The sequence below is a fragment of the Dama dama genome, chromosome 20 (genome assembly GCF_033118175.1).
Source record: "Dama dama isolate Ldn47 chromosome 20, ASM3311817v1, whole genome shotgun sequence".
NCBI lineage: Eukaryota > Metazoa > Chordata > Mammalia > Artiodactyla > Cervidae > Dama > Dama dama.
In genome coordinates this window covers 82,430,003-82,449,991 of record NC_083700.1, presented here as the reverse complement: position 1 = coordinate 82,449,991, position 19,989 = coordinate 82,430,003, and positions in this window count along the sequence as shown.

Genomic DNA, 19,989 nt, shown 5'->3' with positions numbered 1-19,989 from the left:
ATCAACTATTCTAGTGTGCCTTCAGAGGCTAATGAAATATATTTGGTTGTTTCACCATGAACAAAGTGGCCCAGAATACTGTGCTTTTTTTTTTTTTTTCTGTTTCTGCTATTCATAGTCTTTCTTTACTCTCATTTTTAACTTTAAGTGTACTCACTGCTTCTAACATGCCACGTTCATCTTTTTAGAAAATCAAATGGGAAATAAATTAGCATAGACTAATTAACACTTCATTTTTTAGCTTATCAAAAAAGATATCAATTTCCTCTGCAAAATCTTAATCTCACTCTGACCTCCAGAGACCCCTCCATGTATCAGACCCAGAAAATAATTTTCCTAAATAGTATCACCATAACACGATTCTGCTTCCTCCTCCTCTTACAAAATAGAACCTAAAGTAGAAAAAGAAAAGGAATTATAGAAAATGTTGAATGACGCCAATTTTCCTTTGTCTCATTTGCTGGTTTGCTTCTATGCTAAATGGGTTCACCATCTGTGTATGGGCACCATCGTCTTTGAAGTAATAACCGTAATTGCCATTTGCTGAATGAATACTCTGTCCCAGGAATTTTACATAGTCTATCTCTTTTAAGCCTTATCAGCCTCTTACTTAAAAATTAGCAGCCACTATTTATAAGTGAGGAAACTCAGGCTTAGAGAGAATAAGTAGGCTACCCAGTGCCATGGGCCTAAAGAATGGGAAAGTCAAGTGAGACCCAGCACCTGTGTTCTTTTCATGGCACCAGGGAGGGCCAGTGTGGGTCTGCACTTAGCGTCTAGCCTCTTCTCCAAGGGAAAGTGTAAAGGGAGTCTTGGGATCTGTAGTATTTGGGGGCAGTTCACAATGATTTGTTATCTGCCTGTACTCATTTCAGAATAGCAAAGTAATCTATTCTACTCAAAAGCAACTGAGAATTTCCAAAGCCAGACCCAGCACCAGGTTGACCTCAGCCTCATAATATATTAAGCTAATAAATTTTTCCCTGTCTCTTTTCCTACTGTAGTTGTTAGAGTGTTTTTCCTCATTTGCTAAATGTTTAGTGTATTTTCATTTTTGAACCTTTTCCATATGGCTAGTAGCAAGTGGCTCTTTTCTTATTTCCCCTGGGCTGTTCTACTTCCCCAAATTGTTTATCATATGAGATAATAGAAAGAATCTTCAATGGGGGCTCAGAAGATTGGGTTCTCTCTTTGGCTTTCCCTAGACCTGTGTGACTGGAGCCAAGTCCTTTCCATCCTCTGTGCTTCAGCATCCTTTTTTATAAAGTGAGGAATGTGGTATTGGAATCTCTAAGGTCTAAGATCAACTGATCCCTTTGCCAGTTGCACTGTATGCACCACCTTTGCTGTGAGCAAATGTGTGTGAGACACTACCTCCTTCATTGCTCTCCTCCCCAAAGTAAACATCTCCCACACGCTCTCTCCCTTAGAAAAGAGGAGAGTTTAGATACTTTTTCAAACTCCCAGAATTCTTCCATATCAGAATGCTTAACATTGCTTAACATAAGCTTAACATGCTTAACATTCATTTAAGTAACAATTAACTTAATTAATTAACGATGTGGTAGAAACTAGAGATTCAGATGAACAAGACACAGACCCTGCCTTTAGGTACACAGACCTTGCCCTTAGGTACACAGACAGGCAAAGAGAGGAAACTCAGAGGAGGGAATCTCTCTCTCCATGGCAGATGCCAACATGAAGGAAATTCTTCCAGAAGAGATCAGTGAAGCTCATTCCTTAAAGCTGATTAATAAGGTGTTTATGAGCCCAGATTCTATAGTCTGACAGACCTATGATCAATCCTGGTTTAAATGAGTAGCCATATAATCTTGAACAAGTTACTTAACTTCTTTATGCCTCGCTTTTATTCATCTATAAAATGGGGATCACAATATTAAATTCATAGGATTGTTAGGAAGAGCAAATGGTATATATTTATTAAAAGGATATAAACATGTACTGGGCTTCCTAGGTGGCCCTAGTGGTAAAAAATCTGCCTGCCAATGTAGGAGACATAAGAGACACGGGTCAATCCCCAAGGTGGGAAGATCCCTTGGAGGAGTACATGGAAACCCACTCTAGTATTCTTTCCTGGAAAATCCCATGGACAGAGGAGCCTGACAGGTACGGTTCACAGGATCACAAAGAATTGGACATGACTGAAGCAACTTAGCAGACACGCATGCAAGCATGTACCATGTGCCAGGAATTAAGCTAAATTCCAAGAATAGTGTGCTAATAATATTAAATGTATACATACATACATACATACATACATATATATATATATATGGGGTTGGCCAAAAAGTTCATTCAGGGTTGTCCATAAGATCCAAATGAACTTTTTGGCCAATCATATATATATATATATATAGTAATGTAGTGCTTCCCTGGTGGCACGAGTGGTGAAGAATTTGCCTGCCAGTGCAGGAGATGTAGGAGCCGTGGGTTCAAACCCTGGGTCAAGAAGATCCCTGGAGAAGGGAATGACTACCCACTCCAGTATTCTTGCCTGGAGAATTCCATGGATATGGACAAAGGAGACTGGTGGACTATATTTAAAATAAAAATGTCCCAGGTGCTATCCCAAGCACTATGTATATATTATTTCATTTAGTACTCACTACCACCTATGAGGTAGGCACTATTATTATCTATTAATATTCCTCTTTTAGAGATGAGGAAACAGGCTCAGAAAAAGTGATTAGCTGAGATTGACAAAGCTGGTAACTAACAGATTCTGAATCCTGACTAAGGAAGGCAGTCTAACTCCAATCTAAGGCTTTCTGTTGCCTCTGCACAGTCCTGTGAGCTCTCTAGGTGCAGTGAACCCTTTTGAAGCTGTCAGTACAGTGGGGAAACATGGCCAAAAAATAACCATGAAGTATAACATTACCCCTGGTTCCCAGGGCTAATCCAGGACCCAGGTCTGCCCACATAGAGTACTATCTATCTTTCCCTATCCCATAAAGATTGAGTGAGTGATGTACACATGGCCCACACTGGCCCTAGAACTTCTGCTGGAATGGGTGAGAGGGAGAGCCCTTTCCTCAGGGTTGTTGTTGTGGCAGTGCTTTATAACCTGGAGCTTTTTGGTAGGGCTAGAATGAGACTAAAGGCAGAGACCCTGAGAGTCAGGTCCATGACAACAAACATCCTTGTATCACAAGCCATTAGAAGCTGTTTTGTTTAAGAAAGTTTGGCTTGGATTTCTATTACTTGCAACCAAGAGTCCTAGCTAGAACACCCAGGAAACCATATGTAATGTGCTTTACATATAGTGCAGCTACCAAGTTCAAGCTCACGCTACTGGACAAGCCAATGAAACAGAGACAAGGTTTTGAGGCTGATGTAGAAGATAGATGGGCTCCAGAAAGACATTTACAACTGACCTCCTGTTTACATTTCATGGGACATGAAGAAGTGGGTTTCAGGTTGGATACTTAAAGCATTTCCTGAGACAAGAGATAGGTGGGCTTCAGTGGAGGAATTTACAGTCAGCTTCCTGTTTGCCCTCCAAAATGGAAGTAATAGAAACAGGGTAAATTACCAGTCTATGCTTCTTGTAAACACAAGGTAATAGTTATGGCAATGTGCATGTATGATGCTAAGTTGCTTCAGTCATATCTGACTCTGTAACTCCATGGACTGTAGACTGCTAGGCTCCTCTGGCCATGGAATTTTCCAGGCAAGAATACTGGAGTGGGTTGCCATTTCCTCCTCCAGGGGATCTTCCTGACCCAGGGATTGAACCCATGTCTCTTACATCTCCTGCACTGGCCAGCAGATTCTTTACCATTAGTGCCACCATAGTCACATAATAATCATAGCAAGGACAAAGAGGGGCAAAATCCTTTTTGAGTATTTTGGGGATCTCTGCACCCCCTTTTTTTGGGACAAGGAAGACACTTCAGATGTGCAAAAAGTTTCCTTGTGGGTCAAAAGTCAGGGGAAAATGCCAGGCCATAATGAGTCTTGCTCCTCCCAGAAGCCTTCACTTGAAGGTCCATCTTGGCTGAGGGATGCATGCACACCCAGGGGTCCCAGGGTAAGTCAGGTGTGGAAAAAGGAACCAGATAGTTGACCTGAAGGAAGACAAAGACCCAGAAGAAGCAACCTATATAAATGATTTAACTGTCTCTTTACTGAGCTCCTCCTCCTCACTAAGGGGATGCCCACACCCTTTCTCTCTGGGAGTGCATCTCTGCCTTGCTTCTATCTTAACTAAACAAACCATTTCTCTGTATGCTCTCCCACTTGTTGTGATACATCTCTAATAATAAACTTTGTACCTACATTTACAGTTTCTTCCCCCATAATAAATACATTTTTCACTAGGGACAAAGATAGAGGGAAAAAATAGCTTCTACCTCTAGGCCTTGCTAGTCTGGTGGCTAGGATTCCTGGTTCTCATCCAGGTTATCCAGGTTCAATTCCTGAGAAGGGAATTAAGATTTCACTTCACACCACTGCTCAGTGCTGCCTTGCCCACATCAAAGAATATGATTTTCTTTGGAGAGCCAGCTGACCTAGGAGATGGCAGACTGAAGTCTCAAAATAACCATCTTAACTGGGGTCCTGATGTCAGGTTCTTTTATAGATCAGAGATGGGGGCCATTGAAAGGTCGGGTATGTTGAGACATGCCCTGGAAAAATTAAAAGGCCATTAACCTTGCAAATATCTCCTAGAATGGCAAACCTCAGATAAGGGATGTGTTAATTTCTTCCTTCCTGTCATCTGTAGGTGGACAGGGTTCTGAACAAAGGCATTTTAGTTTAACAATCAAGCAGAGGGGCAGGATTCTCTGAGGGAGGACATTATGCATAATTGTAACAACAAAAGCAGCAAAAAGCAAGTCAAAGAAACAGTTCCAAAGTGGAATCAGAGTTGGCTTTTCCCAGCAACAGCACCACTACTCACCTGGTAGCTATGGGTCTAGATATGTTTAAAGAACAGTAGGAGTTAATCAACTAGAGAAGGACAAAGAATTCTCAACAGAGTAACTAGTATATGTCAATGCAGAGAGCTGTGAGAGATCTTTGCCTATAAAGGAAATTTAATGTCCATGAGAAACGGAATATTTCCTGACATACCAGTAAACAAGGATGTCACAGTCAACAGCAATTTCAGCCTTCCACCTGAGCCCTGAGATAACTCAGGAAGGAAAAGAATACCTGCCATCAAGTAACCATCAGACTGCAGCCACTCCCTGGGGCCACTCCCCGTGGTAAGCCCTGAGGAAACACAGGATACTGGCTCCAGGTAGGTGAGATGCATATCAAAGGAATGATTTCAGTGAGACCTGACAACTGTCAAGCCAAACATAGAAAAGTACTAAATTCCTTAATAGGGATATCTGGTTTTCTTTAATTAACAGCAATTTTTTTTTTTTTTTTTTTGGCTGCCCAGCATGTGGTATCTAGCTCCCCTACCAGGGATTGAAACTGCATCCCCTGCATTGCAAAGCAGAGGCTTAACTTGATATTCTGACTACCTGCCCTTTGTTGCAAAACTCCTATATATCATAGATTCCCCCCTCAAGTCCTCAGAGCAGTTTCTCAGAACTATCTGAAATGCTGTCTCCTGGGCTGCAGTTCTCATTTTGCCCCCAAATAAAATTTAACTCGCAACTTTCATGTTGTACATTTAAAAAATTTCAACATCCATATTAATCTCGTGGCTCAGATGGTAAAGAATTTGCCTGGAATTCAGGAGACCTGGGTTCGATCCCCGGGTTGGAAGATCCCTGAGAAAAGCATACAACTCACTCCACTATTCTTGCCTGGAGACTCCTATGGACAGAGGAGCCTGGCAGGCTTCAGTCTATAGGGTCACAAAGAGTCAGACACAACTAAGTGATTAACACTTTCAAAACATTCAAACCACACCTTATCATCATCTGCTGACTTACAGAGAACTCATCTTTGATAAGGATTTTAGAATCTGGTCCAGAATTTTTCTCTTCATTTCTTGTCGGGTTGTGGAAAATTTTAAGTAATGTCAGATGTTAGAAAACGCCGCGGGAGGAAAAAGCCACCTCTAAGGACCGTTGATGAAGGCCTTTATTGGGCGGTCGCTCTCGGGCAGAACTCCCGGGGCGGGTGAGCGAGGAGACAAAGGGAGTCTGCGAGGTATGAGGGGTGGGGAGAGGTTTTATAGCCAGGGCCAGTGTCCAAGCCAGGTCTTCCCATATAAGGAAGAAAGCGCGGCTACAGCGGCGGTTGGTGACCACGGGCTCCAGGTCGGTACCTGATTGGACCAGGCTGCAGGGGGCCGGTCCCCGGAAGTTTAGCCAGCCTCCGGAACTTGCCTTGCGGCACTTTTCTGGGGCATGTCCCAACATGCCCGACCTTTCAATGTCAACTACAACCGTTGTTGCTGTTCAGTTGCTAAGTCATGTCTGGCTCTTTGTTACCCCAAAGGCTGCAGCATGCCAGGCTTCCCAGTCCTTTGCTACAAACTGATGCTTTCCAAAGGTATTTGCCATCTGCCTCTACAAAGACTAAACCCTATGCTACTGCAGCTGTTGACCTTCGACATACCCTGAAGGGAGTTTAGGGTGTGCTGCACGGAAACTGGTGGAACAGGTCTTGAGATAGTTAGATACTTTCAGAAATTAATTTCATGATCCCAGTCCTTGCAACTCTTCATATCTAGGAAAACACTCAATCCCTTCATGGTGACATCAACTCAAGACTAGCAGAAAACCTTTTGTAAAATTAGCACCTGATTGCATTGAACTTCTCCTTCATCAAAATCATATATATTGGCCTTCCCTGCTCCACTTTTGAACAGTTTCTCAGAGCTGAGATGCTATCTCCCACACTGTAGTCTTCATTTGGCCCTCAATAATACTTAACTCACAACTCTCACATTATGCATCTTTTTTAGTTGACCATAACTATACAAATATATTCAAGTTTTCTGCTTTTGCCACATCTGCAATGCACTGACTGAAACTATCAGATTGCTGATCTCAGGGCATTGGACCTTTAAAATCTGCAAAAGTACCATGTTTGTCTTTCCTCTCACCAACTATCTGTATTAGGCTGGTCTAACACATTCTAGAGCTCAGACTTTTCTGATCAGCCTGTCCATCTACAGGTAATCATTATAGCTATTATTGTCTCTATTTCATGATGAAGAAACAAAGTCTTAGAAAGGTTAAATAGTTAATTTGATATTCCAGTTGGTCTGTGGTAGTTTTGGAACTTGAACTGAGTGTGTCTGGCCACCAAGTCCATGATCTTGGCATCATACACCCTTTAGTTAACACTGTTGTTTCAACTGAAACATGAAGCTTAGCATTAATATTTTCTATTACTTGTTACCATTATGTGATTTCACAGAGATTGTTTGTATTCATCTACAAACTGCCATAGAGGCTTAAGGGAATGTTTCTTCATTCCTCACATAACACAGATATAGCAGTGTTACCATCAGCCTCCCACAAGGGAGAAAACATACAACTACCAAGTAAACTTCTCTTTTCAACACTGGCTGATCAACTGTGAAGGGCTTCTGGGCTGCAATCACTGGGAATGTTTCTTGCTGAAGGCATGGACTCCACTCAGTGTATTGTACAAGTCATTTGGGTAATATTCATTACTGTATTGTTTATTTATCATATATACCTGCTGATTTTTATTTGCTTCTTCTATTATTTATGGTGGTGGTGGTTTAGTCGCTGAGTCGTGTCTGACTCTTGCAACCCCATGGACTGTAGCCTGCCAGGCTCCTCTGTCCATGGGATTCTCCAGGCAAGAATACTGGAGTGGATTGCCATGCCCTCCCCGAGGGGATCGTTCCAACCCAGGGATCGAACCTGGGTCTCCTGCATTGCAGGCACATTCTTTACTGAATGAGCTACAGGGGAAGCTTTCTATTTATAAGAAGTGTTTATTTAAAAATATTCCACTGTATTTGTAATGGTAAAAACAAATCTGACTCCATATTTCATCTGTTTCTTGTACTTTAACCTTTGTAGTCTACTGCTTTTGCTACAAGTTAATCACTAAAGTAATGTTCCTATAGCTTAAACTATACATAATGGCCTATCCTAGGAACCCTGATAAGCTAAAATACCTTTCATTAACTAACAGAAAATATCCTGACCAGACCCACTTGTGAATGGCTACAGGACAGGAAAAATTAACACATTCTGGAGTCTGGCCAGAAGGAGAAAATACTTGCAAAATCTTATTGCCTTTTTACTATCTTACCTCCTCACCTCCCCTGTTTGTTTAAAAAAAACAACAACCAAAAACTAGCATCCAAACCAGGCAAGATGGTACTTTGGGACACTAGTGGACCATCTCGATTCACTGCTTTCTGAATAAAGTCGCTATTCCTTGCTTCAACAACACGTCTCTCGATTTGTTCGTCTGTCATGTGATGAGCAGTATGAGCATGGACTCATATGTTATCCATCACATAATTATGGATCAGACTGTTTCTCCATTTATTTCTGTTAGTTTCTGTTGCATGTTTTTGAAGCTATGTTATGAGATGTACACAAATTTAGAACTGTGATATCTTATTGGTGGTTTTACCCACCAATACACTGTTGATGTATTACAATACTTTTAGCATTAGTTCAGTTCAGTGGCTCAGTCATGTCCGATTCTTTGCAACCCCATGGACTGCAGCACACCAGGCTTCCCTGTCCATTACCAACTCTCAGAGCTTGCTCAAACTCATGTCCATCATGCTGGTGATGCCATCCATTCATCTCATCTTCTGTCATTCCCTTCTCCTCCTGCCTTCTATCTTTCCCAGCATCAGGTTCTTTTCCAGTGAATCAGTTCTTCCCATCAGGTGGCTAAAGTACTGGAGTTTTAGCTTCAGCATCAGTCATTCCAATGAATATTCAGGACTGATCTCGTTTAGGATTGACTGGTTTGATCTCCTTGCAGTCCAAGGGACTCTCAAGAGTCTTCTCCAACCCCACAGTTCGAAAGCATTCTTTGGTGCTCAGCTTTCTTTATGGTCCAACTCTTACATCCATAAATGACTACTAGAAAAATAAAAACCATAACTTCGACTAGACAGACCTTTGTCAGCAAAGTGATGTCTCTGCTTTTTAATATGCTGTCTAGGTTTGTCACAGCTTTTCTTCCAAGTAGCAAGCATCTTTTAATTCCATGGCTGCATAGCTACAAAAAAACTGTTTATCAATACTTGTTATCTGGCAAGCTACTTTGCCTGATATGTACAGCTATACTAACATTCTTATAATAAATATTTACTTGGTACATTGTCTTCCATACTTTTTACTCAAGATTTTCCAAGCTCTTATATTTAAGATGCATCTTTTATAAATAGCCTATAGTTGAATACCCAGCTTGATATATTTTCAGTTTTTATTGGATTATTTTGATTACATTTAATGTGATAATGTGAGAGTTGGATTATAAAGAAAGCTGAGTGCAGAAAAATTGATGCCTTTGAACTGTGGTGTTGGAGAAGACTCTTGAGAGTCCCTTGGACTGCAAGGAGATCCAACCAGTCCATCCTAAAGGAGATCAGTTCTGGGTGTTCATTGGAAGGACTGATGCTGAAGCTGAAACTCCAGTATTTTGGCCACCTGATGTGAAGAGCTGACTCATTTGAAAAGACCCTGATGCTGGGAAAGATTGAAGGCAGGAGGGGAAGGGGACGACAGAGGATGAGATGGTTAGATGGCATCACAGACTCAATATACATGAGTTTGGGTAAACTCTGGGAGCTGGTGATGGACAAGGAAGCCTGGCGTGCTGCGGTTCATGGGGTTACAAAGTGTCAGACACGACTGAGCAACTGAACTGAACTGAACTGAATGTGATAATGTGCTTGGGGATATATTTGGATTAAAATCTACTATCCTCCAATTTTGTTTTCTCTTTATCCTTTGTGTTTTTTGTCTTTTTTTCTTTATACTGTCTTCTTAGGATAAATGATGTATCCTTTTATTATATCATTTAAGTATGCCTTAAAATTTTTTTTCTTTATAGTTATTTTACAGATTACAACATATATCCTCAGTTATAATTCTTTTATAAATTAGTATTTTCACCACTTTGGCAATTCAAGAAATTTAGAGCACTTGAACTTGATCTTGGGTGACCTTGACCTGCAGTGACTTGAAACAGGACTTCAGTTCCTGGCCAGAGACTGAGGTAAGGTAGCAATAGTGAGAGCATCAAATCCTAGGCACTAGACCAGTGGCCAGTGACAAGGCCCTTGCCCTCCAGCTTTTCAGAAAAAGAATTCTCACAAAGATGGAAAGTAGTGAATATGTATTTCTTAGGAGGGAAAAAGTACAATATATGTGTATAGAAAGACAGGTAGACTCAGAGAGAGAGTCGCTAAGTCACACCCTCATGGCAGTTTATTACTTATATGGGGCATTTTTTTCTGGGTTTCCTTTAGCCAGTCGTTTGATTTGCCTGGTTCAGATACTATATTTGGTATATCTCAGAATCCTCCCATGTGTGCACTTCCAACACTTAGCCAAGATGGATTCCCCCAGAGGGACCTACAGGTAATGAGCATCAATTGACATCACTCCCCTTTGACCTCCAAGGAACCCTTCTGCATGTTGTCAAGGAGGTCTCCTGACCTAGAGAATGAGAAATATGTGTTCTCTTATATTATATCTGGGCAGAGCCCTACCTTCTCTGTGCGTATTTGTTAGTTGCTCAGTCATGTCCGACTCTTTGAAAGTCCATGGACTCTAACCCATCAGGTTCGTCTGTCCATGAAATTTTCCAGGCGCTATTGGAGTGGATTGCCATTCCTTTCTCCAGAGGATCTTCCCAACCCAGGGATCAAACCTGGGTCTCCTCTATTGTAGACAGATTCATTACTGTCTGAGCCACCAGAGAGACTCCTCCTTCTCTCTCTATTGTCCTGCTCTTCTAGTCTTGGAGTATCAGTACACAGGGAATGAATCTCAATTTTACCCTGGGAGGGGGGCATACCTCCTGCCTAAAATTCAATTTGCTTTTATTATCCTCTTTTTTTGCTTGTTTTTTTATGATAATATTGTTTATTTAACAGAGTGTTTATGAACAATGAAACATTTAATAAAATATCCAGAGTATAAATAATATACACTAAATATTCAGTTGTTTAAAAGTGAAGTTACTGGTAAAAATCATCTAACAACTAGTAAATATAAAACTAGATCTAGACTCTAATGAATGAACTTATACATATTGAGTCCCAGTTATGTGTGAAGTGCTTTGCTAAGCTCTTTTATACACATTTGTCACGCAAAACCTTCATAAAATCCCCATGACACTAGCATTTTTTTAAATCAAGTTTCAGAGATAGTAAATAACATGAGTAAACCATGATGGTGCACTATTTTGTGTTACCACAAATTCTACATATATGTTAAAATAATAAGTAGTTAAAACTGTTTTAGGAGAACAAGATGGTGGAGGAGTAGGTGGACATGGAATACATCTCTCTCCATGGATACATCAGGAATACACCTTCAGACACAGAAGTGCACACAGAACACCAGCTGAGAGCGGACAGGAGTACCTGACCAGTGGAAAAGAATATACAGAACCACGCAAGACTTGGTAGGATGAAGGATCTAGGGGGAAAAACAGGAGTGTTAGTAGGACTGGACCTGCCTCGGCCGGCAGGGGAACTGAAACAGGGGTCTGATCCCCACATCGGGGCAATTGTCTGAGTCAGAGGAGAAACATTTAGGGATGAGAGAGAAATAGCTGATCTGTGGCAGCCTAAATGGAATGAGAATCAGACAGTCCTTGCCGCAGCCCTACATACCCTGGACAGGGATGCAGGTCCCCTGGAAGGTGCAGCGGCTGGGAGCTGGAGTTTAGGGATTGTGGAGCAATCCCAGGGTGAGGGCTGCTATTGATTGTGGAGAGACAGATTGAGGGGATGTGAAGGAGGATATTGTGGTGGGAAATGCCTGTGGGGGAAAGCCTGGCAGCCAAGGAAGCAAGGGGATACTGCTGAGTCACGTGTAGTGGGTGGAGCCATCACCACAGCCTCCCTCTCCCCACATGCCATCATCAGCAGCTGAACAGTTGAGAGGCTGGCCCATCAAATGCCTGAGGCACTGAACTACAGAGGAGGAGCCCCCCCGCCCCCTGGTCCCCCTTTAAGTGCCTGATGTGCCAATCTACAGAGTAGGATCCCAGCCAGGGGGCCCCTCTATGTGCCTGACTGTCCGAACAACAGAGAAGGACCCCAGGCAAGGGAGCCCTCTAAGTGCCTGAAGGGGCAGAGCTATGGAGAAAGACTGGCCAAAGAGGCCTTCTGATCACCAGCTACAAGAGGCTTGTAAAAAGTCTCTGATAGGGCCAGAAGTCCTACAGCAGAGACGGTCCATGTCTCTGCACACTTGGTGCCACCAGGGTCCCCGCAAGCCAAGCAGCTGTGCCACCTTCATGCTCAACACTCCCTGGGGCAAAGCTGCCACAGGCAAAAAAAAGTCTTGCATCTACACACGCAGGGTCGCCTCGGTAGTATCTGATTTTTTGCCACCCTGTAGACTGTGGCCTGGCAGGCTTCTCTGTCAGCGAGGGGGGTTCTCCTGGTAAGAATACTGAAGCGTATTGGCCAATACTGGTTGCCATACCCTTCTAGAGCACTATATTTCCTGCTGCCCTAGCCACCAACTCCCCTGAGTACCTGGTGCTGCCAGAACCCCTGCGACCCAAGCAGCTGCACCACCTCCACACCTGGCTCTCACAGGGCAAACCCAAGCCCTCCAGGGCAGCCTCAGGAGCAAACCCCAGTGGATGAACCACATGCAGAGGTGGAAATAAAACCACAGCTGAAACCCAGGGGCAGTGTGGCTAAGGAAGAAGACCCAAAACCTTCCCACCCGCTGTACAAGCTGCAGATTAAATCCACGTGATCAACTAGGCAGACTCTGTGTCTATGGAATATATAAAAGGTCATTGAGAGCTCCCACAAAAGAAAACACACTAGCTCTGATAGCTGTGGACATTGGAGGCAAGAACACGTGGGAGTAGGACCAGATTAGAATCTGAGCTGCCCCCACAGCAGGTCAGAGATCAGCACAGTGTTGGAGGGCATCCTGGGGAGGTGAGGTGGACTGTGACTCCCAGCGAGGGAAAGGACTCTGACAGCAGTGAATCAAGAAAAAACATTTATTATTCTTATGTTTTTAACTTGTTCTGTAGATTCTTTTGGATTTTTTTTCTTTTCCCTTTTTTCCCCTGCTCTGTTGTAGTTGTCATTTTTATGGCATTATGAAATCTAATTAAGCTTTTGAACTTTTTTTTTTCTCAGTCACATTTTTTTTTATTGTTATTATAAACCTCTGCCTCTATGTTTGGCTTTTCCAGTTCTGTGGAGTTTTCTTTTTTTCTCTCTTTTAAAAAAATTTTTAAACCTATTATTATTTTTTCTACATTTATTCCTTTGTTTGCTTTGCCTACTGTTCTTATCCCCTTGTAGTTAATCTTAATGTATATAAATCTTCTTTATCTACCTTTATTTAACTTTGCATACCTATTCTTTCTTTTCTTTCTTTCCTTTTCTCTCAACATATTTGCTAGTTTTGTTTTCATTGCTTTATTCCCCACTTGGCACCTTGTTTTAGTTTTGTTTTCAAGATGTGTTTTAGTTAGTTTTGTTCTTAACTGGTAAATAACATTTTTGAATGTCTTTGTTCACCAGGTCAATCTACTGTACTTTATTTTTGTTGGACTGTGTTGACTTTGCTCATAGGTGTATATGTGTATGTTCCATTATTTTAATTATTATTTACCTGATTTTGTAACTGCCATTTGTCTGGGGTTCATCTTGGTTCATCTTTGGTTTCTCATTTTTGGATATTTGTTTTAATCTCACTTAATGCCATAACAAACCACTTGTGGAATCTTCATTCCTGACTATGGATCAAGCCTTGAGCCTTTGGAGTGGGAGTACTGACTCCAAGACCCTAGACTACCAGAGAACTAACCCTAAGGAGTATTAAATAAAGTGAGAACTCACAAAAAGGACACCACTTGAATACAAGACCCAGCATCACCCAACCACCAGTAGCACCCTGTGCAGGATGCCTCATCTAAACAACAAACAAAACAAAAATACAAGCCAAATCATCAGCAGAGAGGATTACCACCTCACTCAGCCTTGCCTATCAGAGGAATAACAAACAAACAAACAAAAACTCAGCACAAGTCTCACCCTCTATGAAGCTTACATGAACCACTGGACAAACCTTAGGAGGGCAGAAACCAAAAGGAAGAAAGAATTCAACCTTGAAATCTGGGAAAAGAAGACGTCAAACACAATAAGTTTAAAAAAAAATGAAAAAGCAGAGAAATACTACTCAAATGAAGGAACAAACTAGAAACACAGAAGTCCAAATAAATGAGGAAATAGGCAAACTACCTGAAAAAGAATTCAGAATGATGACAGTAAAGATGATCAAAAACCTTGAAAACAAAATGGAGAAAATGCAAGAATCAATTAACAAAGATCTAGAAGAATTAAAGAATAAACACACAGAGATAAACAACACAATTACTGAAATTAAAAATACTCTAGAAGGAATCAATAGCAGAATATCTGAAGCAAAAGAACGAACCAGTGAGCTGGAAGATAAAATGGTGGAAATAACTTCTGAAGAGCAGAATAAAGTCAAAAAAATGAAAAGAATGGAGGATAGTCTCAGAGGCCTCTGGGACAATAACAAACACACCAACATTTGAGTTATAGGTGTCCCAGAAGAAGAGAAAATAAGGTTATGAGAAAATTTTTGAAGAGCTTATAGTTAAAAATTTCCCCAACAAGGAAGAGGAAATAGCCAATCAAATCCAAGAGGCACAAAGAGTCCCATACAGGATAAACCCAAGGAGAAACATGCCAAGACACATACTAAACAAACTTAAAAAGACTAAACACAAAGAAAGAGCATGAAAAGCAGCAGGGAAGAAGCAACAAGTAACATACAAGGGAAACCCCATACACTTAACAGCTGATCTTTCAGCAGAAACTCTGCAGGCCAGAAGGGAATGGCAAGATATATTTAAAGTACTGAAAGGGAAAAATCTACAACCAAGATAACTGTACCCGGAAAGGGTCTCATTCAAAAATAATGGAGAAATAAAAAGCTTTTCAGACAAGCAAAAGTTAAGAGAATTCAGTATCACCAAACCAGCTTTACAACAAATGTTAAATGTTAAAGGGACTTATATAGTCAAGAAAGACTACAGAAGAAAAAAGATCTACAAAATCAATCCCAAACAATTAAGAAAATGGCAATAGGAACATGTATTTCAATAATTATTTTAAATGTGCATGGATTAAATGCTCCAACCAAAAAAAAAAAAAAAAACAGAATGGCTGAATGGATACAAAAACAAGACCCATATATATGCTATCACAAGAAACCCCACTTCATATCTAAAGGCACATGTAGACTGAAAGTGAGAGGATGGAAAATTATATTCCATGCAAATGGGAAGCAAAAGAAAGCTGGAGTAGCGATCCTCATATCAGATGAAATAGACCTTAAAATAAAGAAGATTATAAGAGATAAGAAGGACAATACATAATGATCAAGGGATCAGTCCAAGAGGAAGACATAACAGTTATAAATATCTATGCACTCAACATAGGAGCACCTCAATACATAAGACAAATACTAACAGACATAAAAAAAGAAATTGACAGTAACACAATAATAATAGGAGAATTTAACACCCCACTCACATCAATGGACAGATCAACAAAACAGAAAATTAATAAGGAAACACAAGTGTTAAATGGTATATCAGATGAGATGGATCTCATTGATATCTTCAAGACATTCCATCCAAATGCAGAAGAATATACCTTCTTCTCAAGTGCACATGGAACATTTTCCAGGATAAACCACATCTTGGGTCACAAATCAAACCTCAGCAAACTTAAGAAAATTGAAAATTGAATCAAGCATCTTCTTAAACCACAATGCTATGAGACTAGATATCAATTACAGGAAAAAAAAAAAAAACTGTAAGAAACACAAACACATGGAGATTAAACAACACATTTCTAAATAACCAACAGGTTTTTGAAGAAATCAAAAGGGAAATCAAGAAATTCCTAGAAACAAATGACAATGAAAACATGACAACTCAAAACCTATGGGATGCACCAAAAGCAGTTCTAAGAGGGAAGTTTATAGCAATACAATCCTACCTCAAGAAGCGAGACAAGTGCTCCGGCCTGGTGCACTGGGAAGACCCAGAGGAATCGGGTGGAGAGGGAGGTGGGAGGGGGGATCGGGATTGGGAATACATGTAAATCCATGGCTGATTCATATCAATGTATGACAAAACCCACTGGAAAAAAAAAAAAAGAAAATAAAAAAAAAAAAAAGATAGAAGAGGAGGAGAAAAAGCAAATATCTTTTGCATATAAGAATACTATGATTTATACATGTCAATTAATGATAAAAAGTAGCATAACAGCAACTAAATATTCACTTAATAAAATGCCATTTTTCATGCAAAAAAAAAAAAAAAGAAGCAAGACAAACATTGAATAGACAACTTAACTTTACACCTAAAGCAACTGGAAAAAGAAGAACAAGAAAACCCCAAGATTAGTAGAAGGAAAGAAATCATAAAGATCTGAGCAGAAATAAATGAAAAAGAAATGAAAGAAAAATTAGTAAAGATTAATAAAACTAAAAGCTGGTTCTTTGGGAAGATAAACAAAGTTGACAAACCCTTGGCCAGACTCATCGAGAAAAAAGAGAGAAGAATCAAATCAACAAAATTAGAGATAAAAAAGGAGAGGTTACAATGGACAATGCAGAAATACAAAGGATGATAAGAGACTATTATGAACAACTATATGGCAATAAAATAGATAACCTGGAAGAAATGGACAGATTCTTATAAAAGTTCCACCTTCCAAGACTGAACCAGGAAGAATTAGATATTATGAACAACCCAGTTACAAGCACTGAAATTGAAGCTATGATCAAAACTCCCCAAAAACAAAAGCCCAGGACCAGATGGCTTCACAGGAGAATTCTATAAAACATGTAGAGAAGAGTTAATGCCTATCCTTCTAAAACTCTTTCAAAAAATTGAAGAGGAAGGAACACTTTCAAACACATTCTACAAGGCCACCATCACCCTGATATCAAAACCAGACAAAGGCAACACAAAAAAAGAAAACTACAGGCCAAAAACACTGATGAACATAGATGCAAAAATCCTCACCAAAATTTTAGCAAAAAGAATTCAGCAAAACATCAAAAAGTTCATACACCATGATCAAGTTGGATTTATTCCTAGAATTCAAGGATTCTTCAATATGTGCAAGTTAATCACTGTAATACACCATATTAACAAATTGAAAGATAAAAATCACATGATCATCTCAATAGATGCAGTAAAAGCCTTTGACAAAATTCAGCACCCATTTATGATTAAAACTCTTCAAAAAATGGGCATAGAAGGAAACTACCTCAACATAGTAAAGGCCATATGTGATAAGCCTACAGCAAACATTATTCTCAATGGTGAATTTCTGAAAGTATTCCCCCTAAGATCAGGAATGAGACAAGGGTGTCCACTTTTACCACTATTATTCAGCATAGCTTTGGAAGTCCTGTCTATAGCAATCAGAGAAGAAAAAGAAATAAAAGGAATCCAGATCAGAAAAGAAGTAAAGCTCTCACTGTTTGCAGATGACATGATACTGTACATAGAAAATCCTAAACATAGTATCAGAAAATTACTAGAGCTAATCAATGTATTTAACAAAGTTGCAGGATGCAAAACCAATACACAGAATTCACTTGCATTTCAATATACTAACCATGAAAAATCAGAAAGAGCAATTAAGGAATCAATTCCATTCACCACTGCAACAAAAAGAATTAAATATCTAGGAATAAACTTACCTAAGGAGAAAAAAGAACTGTACACAGAAAACTATAAGACAATAATGAAAGAAATCAAAGATGACATAAACAGATGGAGAGATATTCCATATTCCTGGATAGAAAGAATCAATTTTGTGAAAATGACTATACGCAATCTACAGATTTAATACAATCCCTATCAAATTACCAATGGCATTTTTCACAGAACTAGAACAAAAAATTTCACAATTCATATGGAAACACAAAAGACCCCAAATAGCCAAAGCAGCCCTGAGAATGAAGAACGGAGCTGAAGGAATCAACCTTCCTGACTTCAGATTATACTATAAAGCTACAGTCATCAAGAGAGTATGGTACTGGCACAAAAACAGAAATATAGACCAATGGAGCAAGACAGAAAGCCCAGAAATAAACCCATGCACCTATGGGTAACATTTTTGAAAAAGGAGGCAAGAATATACAATGGGACAAAGACAGTCTCTTCAATAATTGGTGCTGTGAAAACTGGACAGCTACATGTAAAAGCATGAAATTAGAACAGTTCCTAACACAATACACAAAGATAAACTCAAAATGGATTAGAGACCTAAATGTAAGACCAGAAAATATAAAACTCTTAGAGGAAAACATAGGCAGAACACCTGATAACAAAATCAAAGCAAGATCCTCCGTGACCCACCTCCTAGAGTAATGGAAATAAAAACAAAAGTAAACAATTGGGACCTTATTAAACTTAAAAGCTTCTGCACAGCAAAGGAGGCTATAAGCAAGGTGAAAATACAACCCTTAGAATTGGAGGAAATAATAGCAAATGAAAGAACTGACAAAGGATTAATTTCCAAAATATATAAGCAGCTCATACAACTCAATGCCAGAAAAACAAACAACCCAATTAAAATGTGTAAAAGACCTAAGCAGACATTTCTCCAAGGAAGACATACAGATGGCTAACAAATACATGAAAAGATGCTCAACGTCACTCATTATTTGAGAAATGCAAATCAAAATTACAATGAAATATAACCTCTAACCTGTCAGAATGTCCATCATCAAAAAGTCTACAAACGGTAAATGATGGATAGGGTGTGGAGAAAAGGGAACACTCTTGCACTGTTTTTGGCAATGTAAATTGATAACAGCCACTATGGAAGATGTTGTGGAGGTTCCTTAAAAAACTAGGATAAAACCACCATACGACCTTGCAATCCCTCTCCTAGGCATATATCCTGAGGAAACCAAAATCGAAAAAGACACATGTATCCCATTGTTCATTGCAGCACTATTTACAATAGCTAGAACATGGAAACCACCTAGATGTCCATTAAGAGATGAATGGACAAAGAAGTTGTGGTACATATACACAGTGGAATATTACTCAGCCATAAAAAGGAACACATTTGAGTCAGTTCTAATGAGGTGGGTGAACCTAGAACCTATTATACAGAGTAAGTGAGTCAGAAAGACAAAGATAAATATCGTATTCAGTTGGTGATGGACAGAGAGGACTGGCGTGCTGCGATTCACCGGGTCGCAAAGAGTCGGACAGGACTGAGCGGCTGAACTGAACTGAACTGAACACATATATGTGGAATCTAGAAGAAAGGTACTGAATAACTTATTTACAGGGCAGCAGAGGAGAAACAGACATAGAGAATAGACTTATGGACATGGGGAGAGGGGAGGTGAGGGTGAGATGTATGAAAAGAGTAACATGGAAACTTATATTACCATATGTAAAATAGATAGCCAATGGGAATTTGCTGTATGGTTCAGAAAACTCAAACAGGGGCTCTGTATCAACCTAGAGGGGTGGGCTGGGGAGGGAGATGGGAGGCAGGTTCAAAAGGGAGGGGATATATATATATCTATGGCTGATTCATGTTGAGGTTTGACAGAACACAACAAAATTCTGGAAAGCAATTATCTTTCAATAAAAAATAAATTAAAAATTAAAAAAAGGAATTGAACAATAAAAAAAAACTGTTTCATAAAATCTATATTAATTTAGTTACACCATGCACATTTACCCTTTCCATTACTTTCTAATCCGTTTTGTATTATCATACTTCCATTTTGGACCATTTTCCTTTAGTAA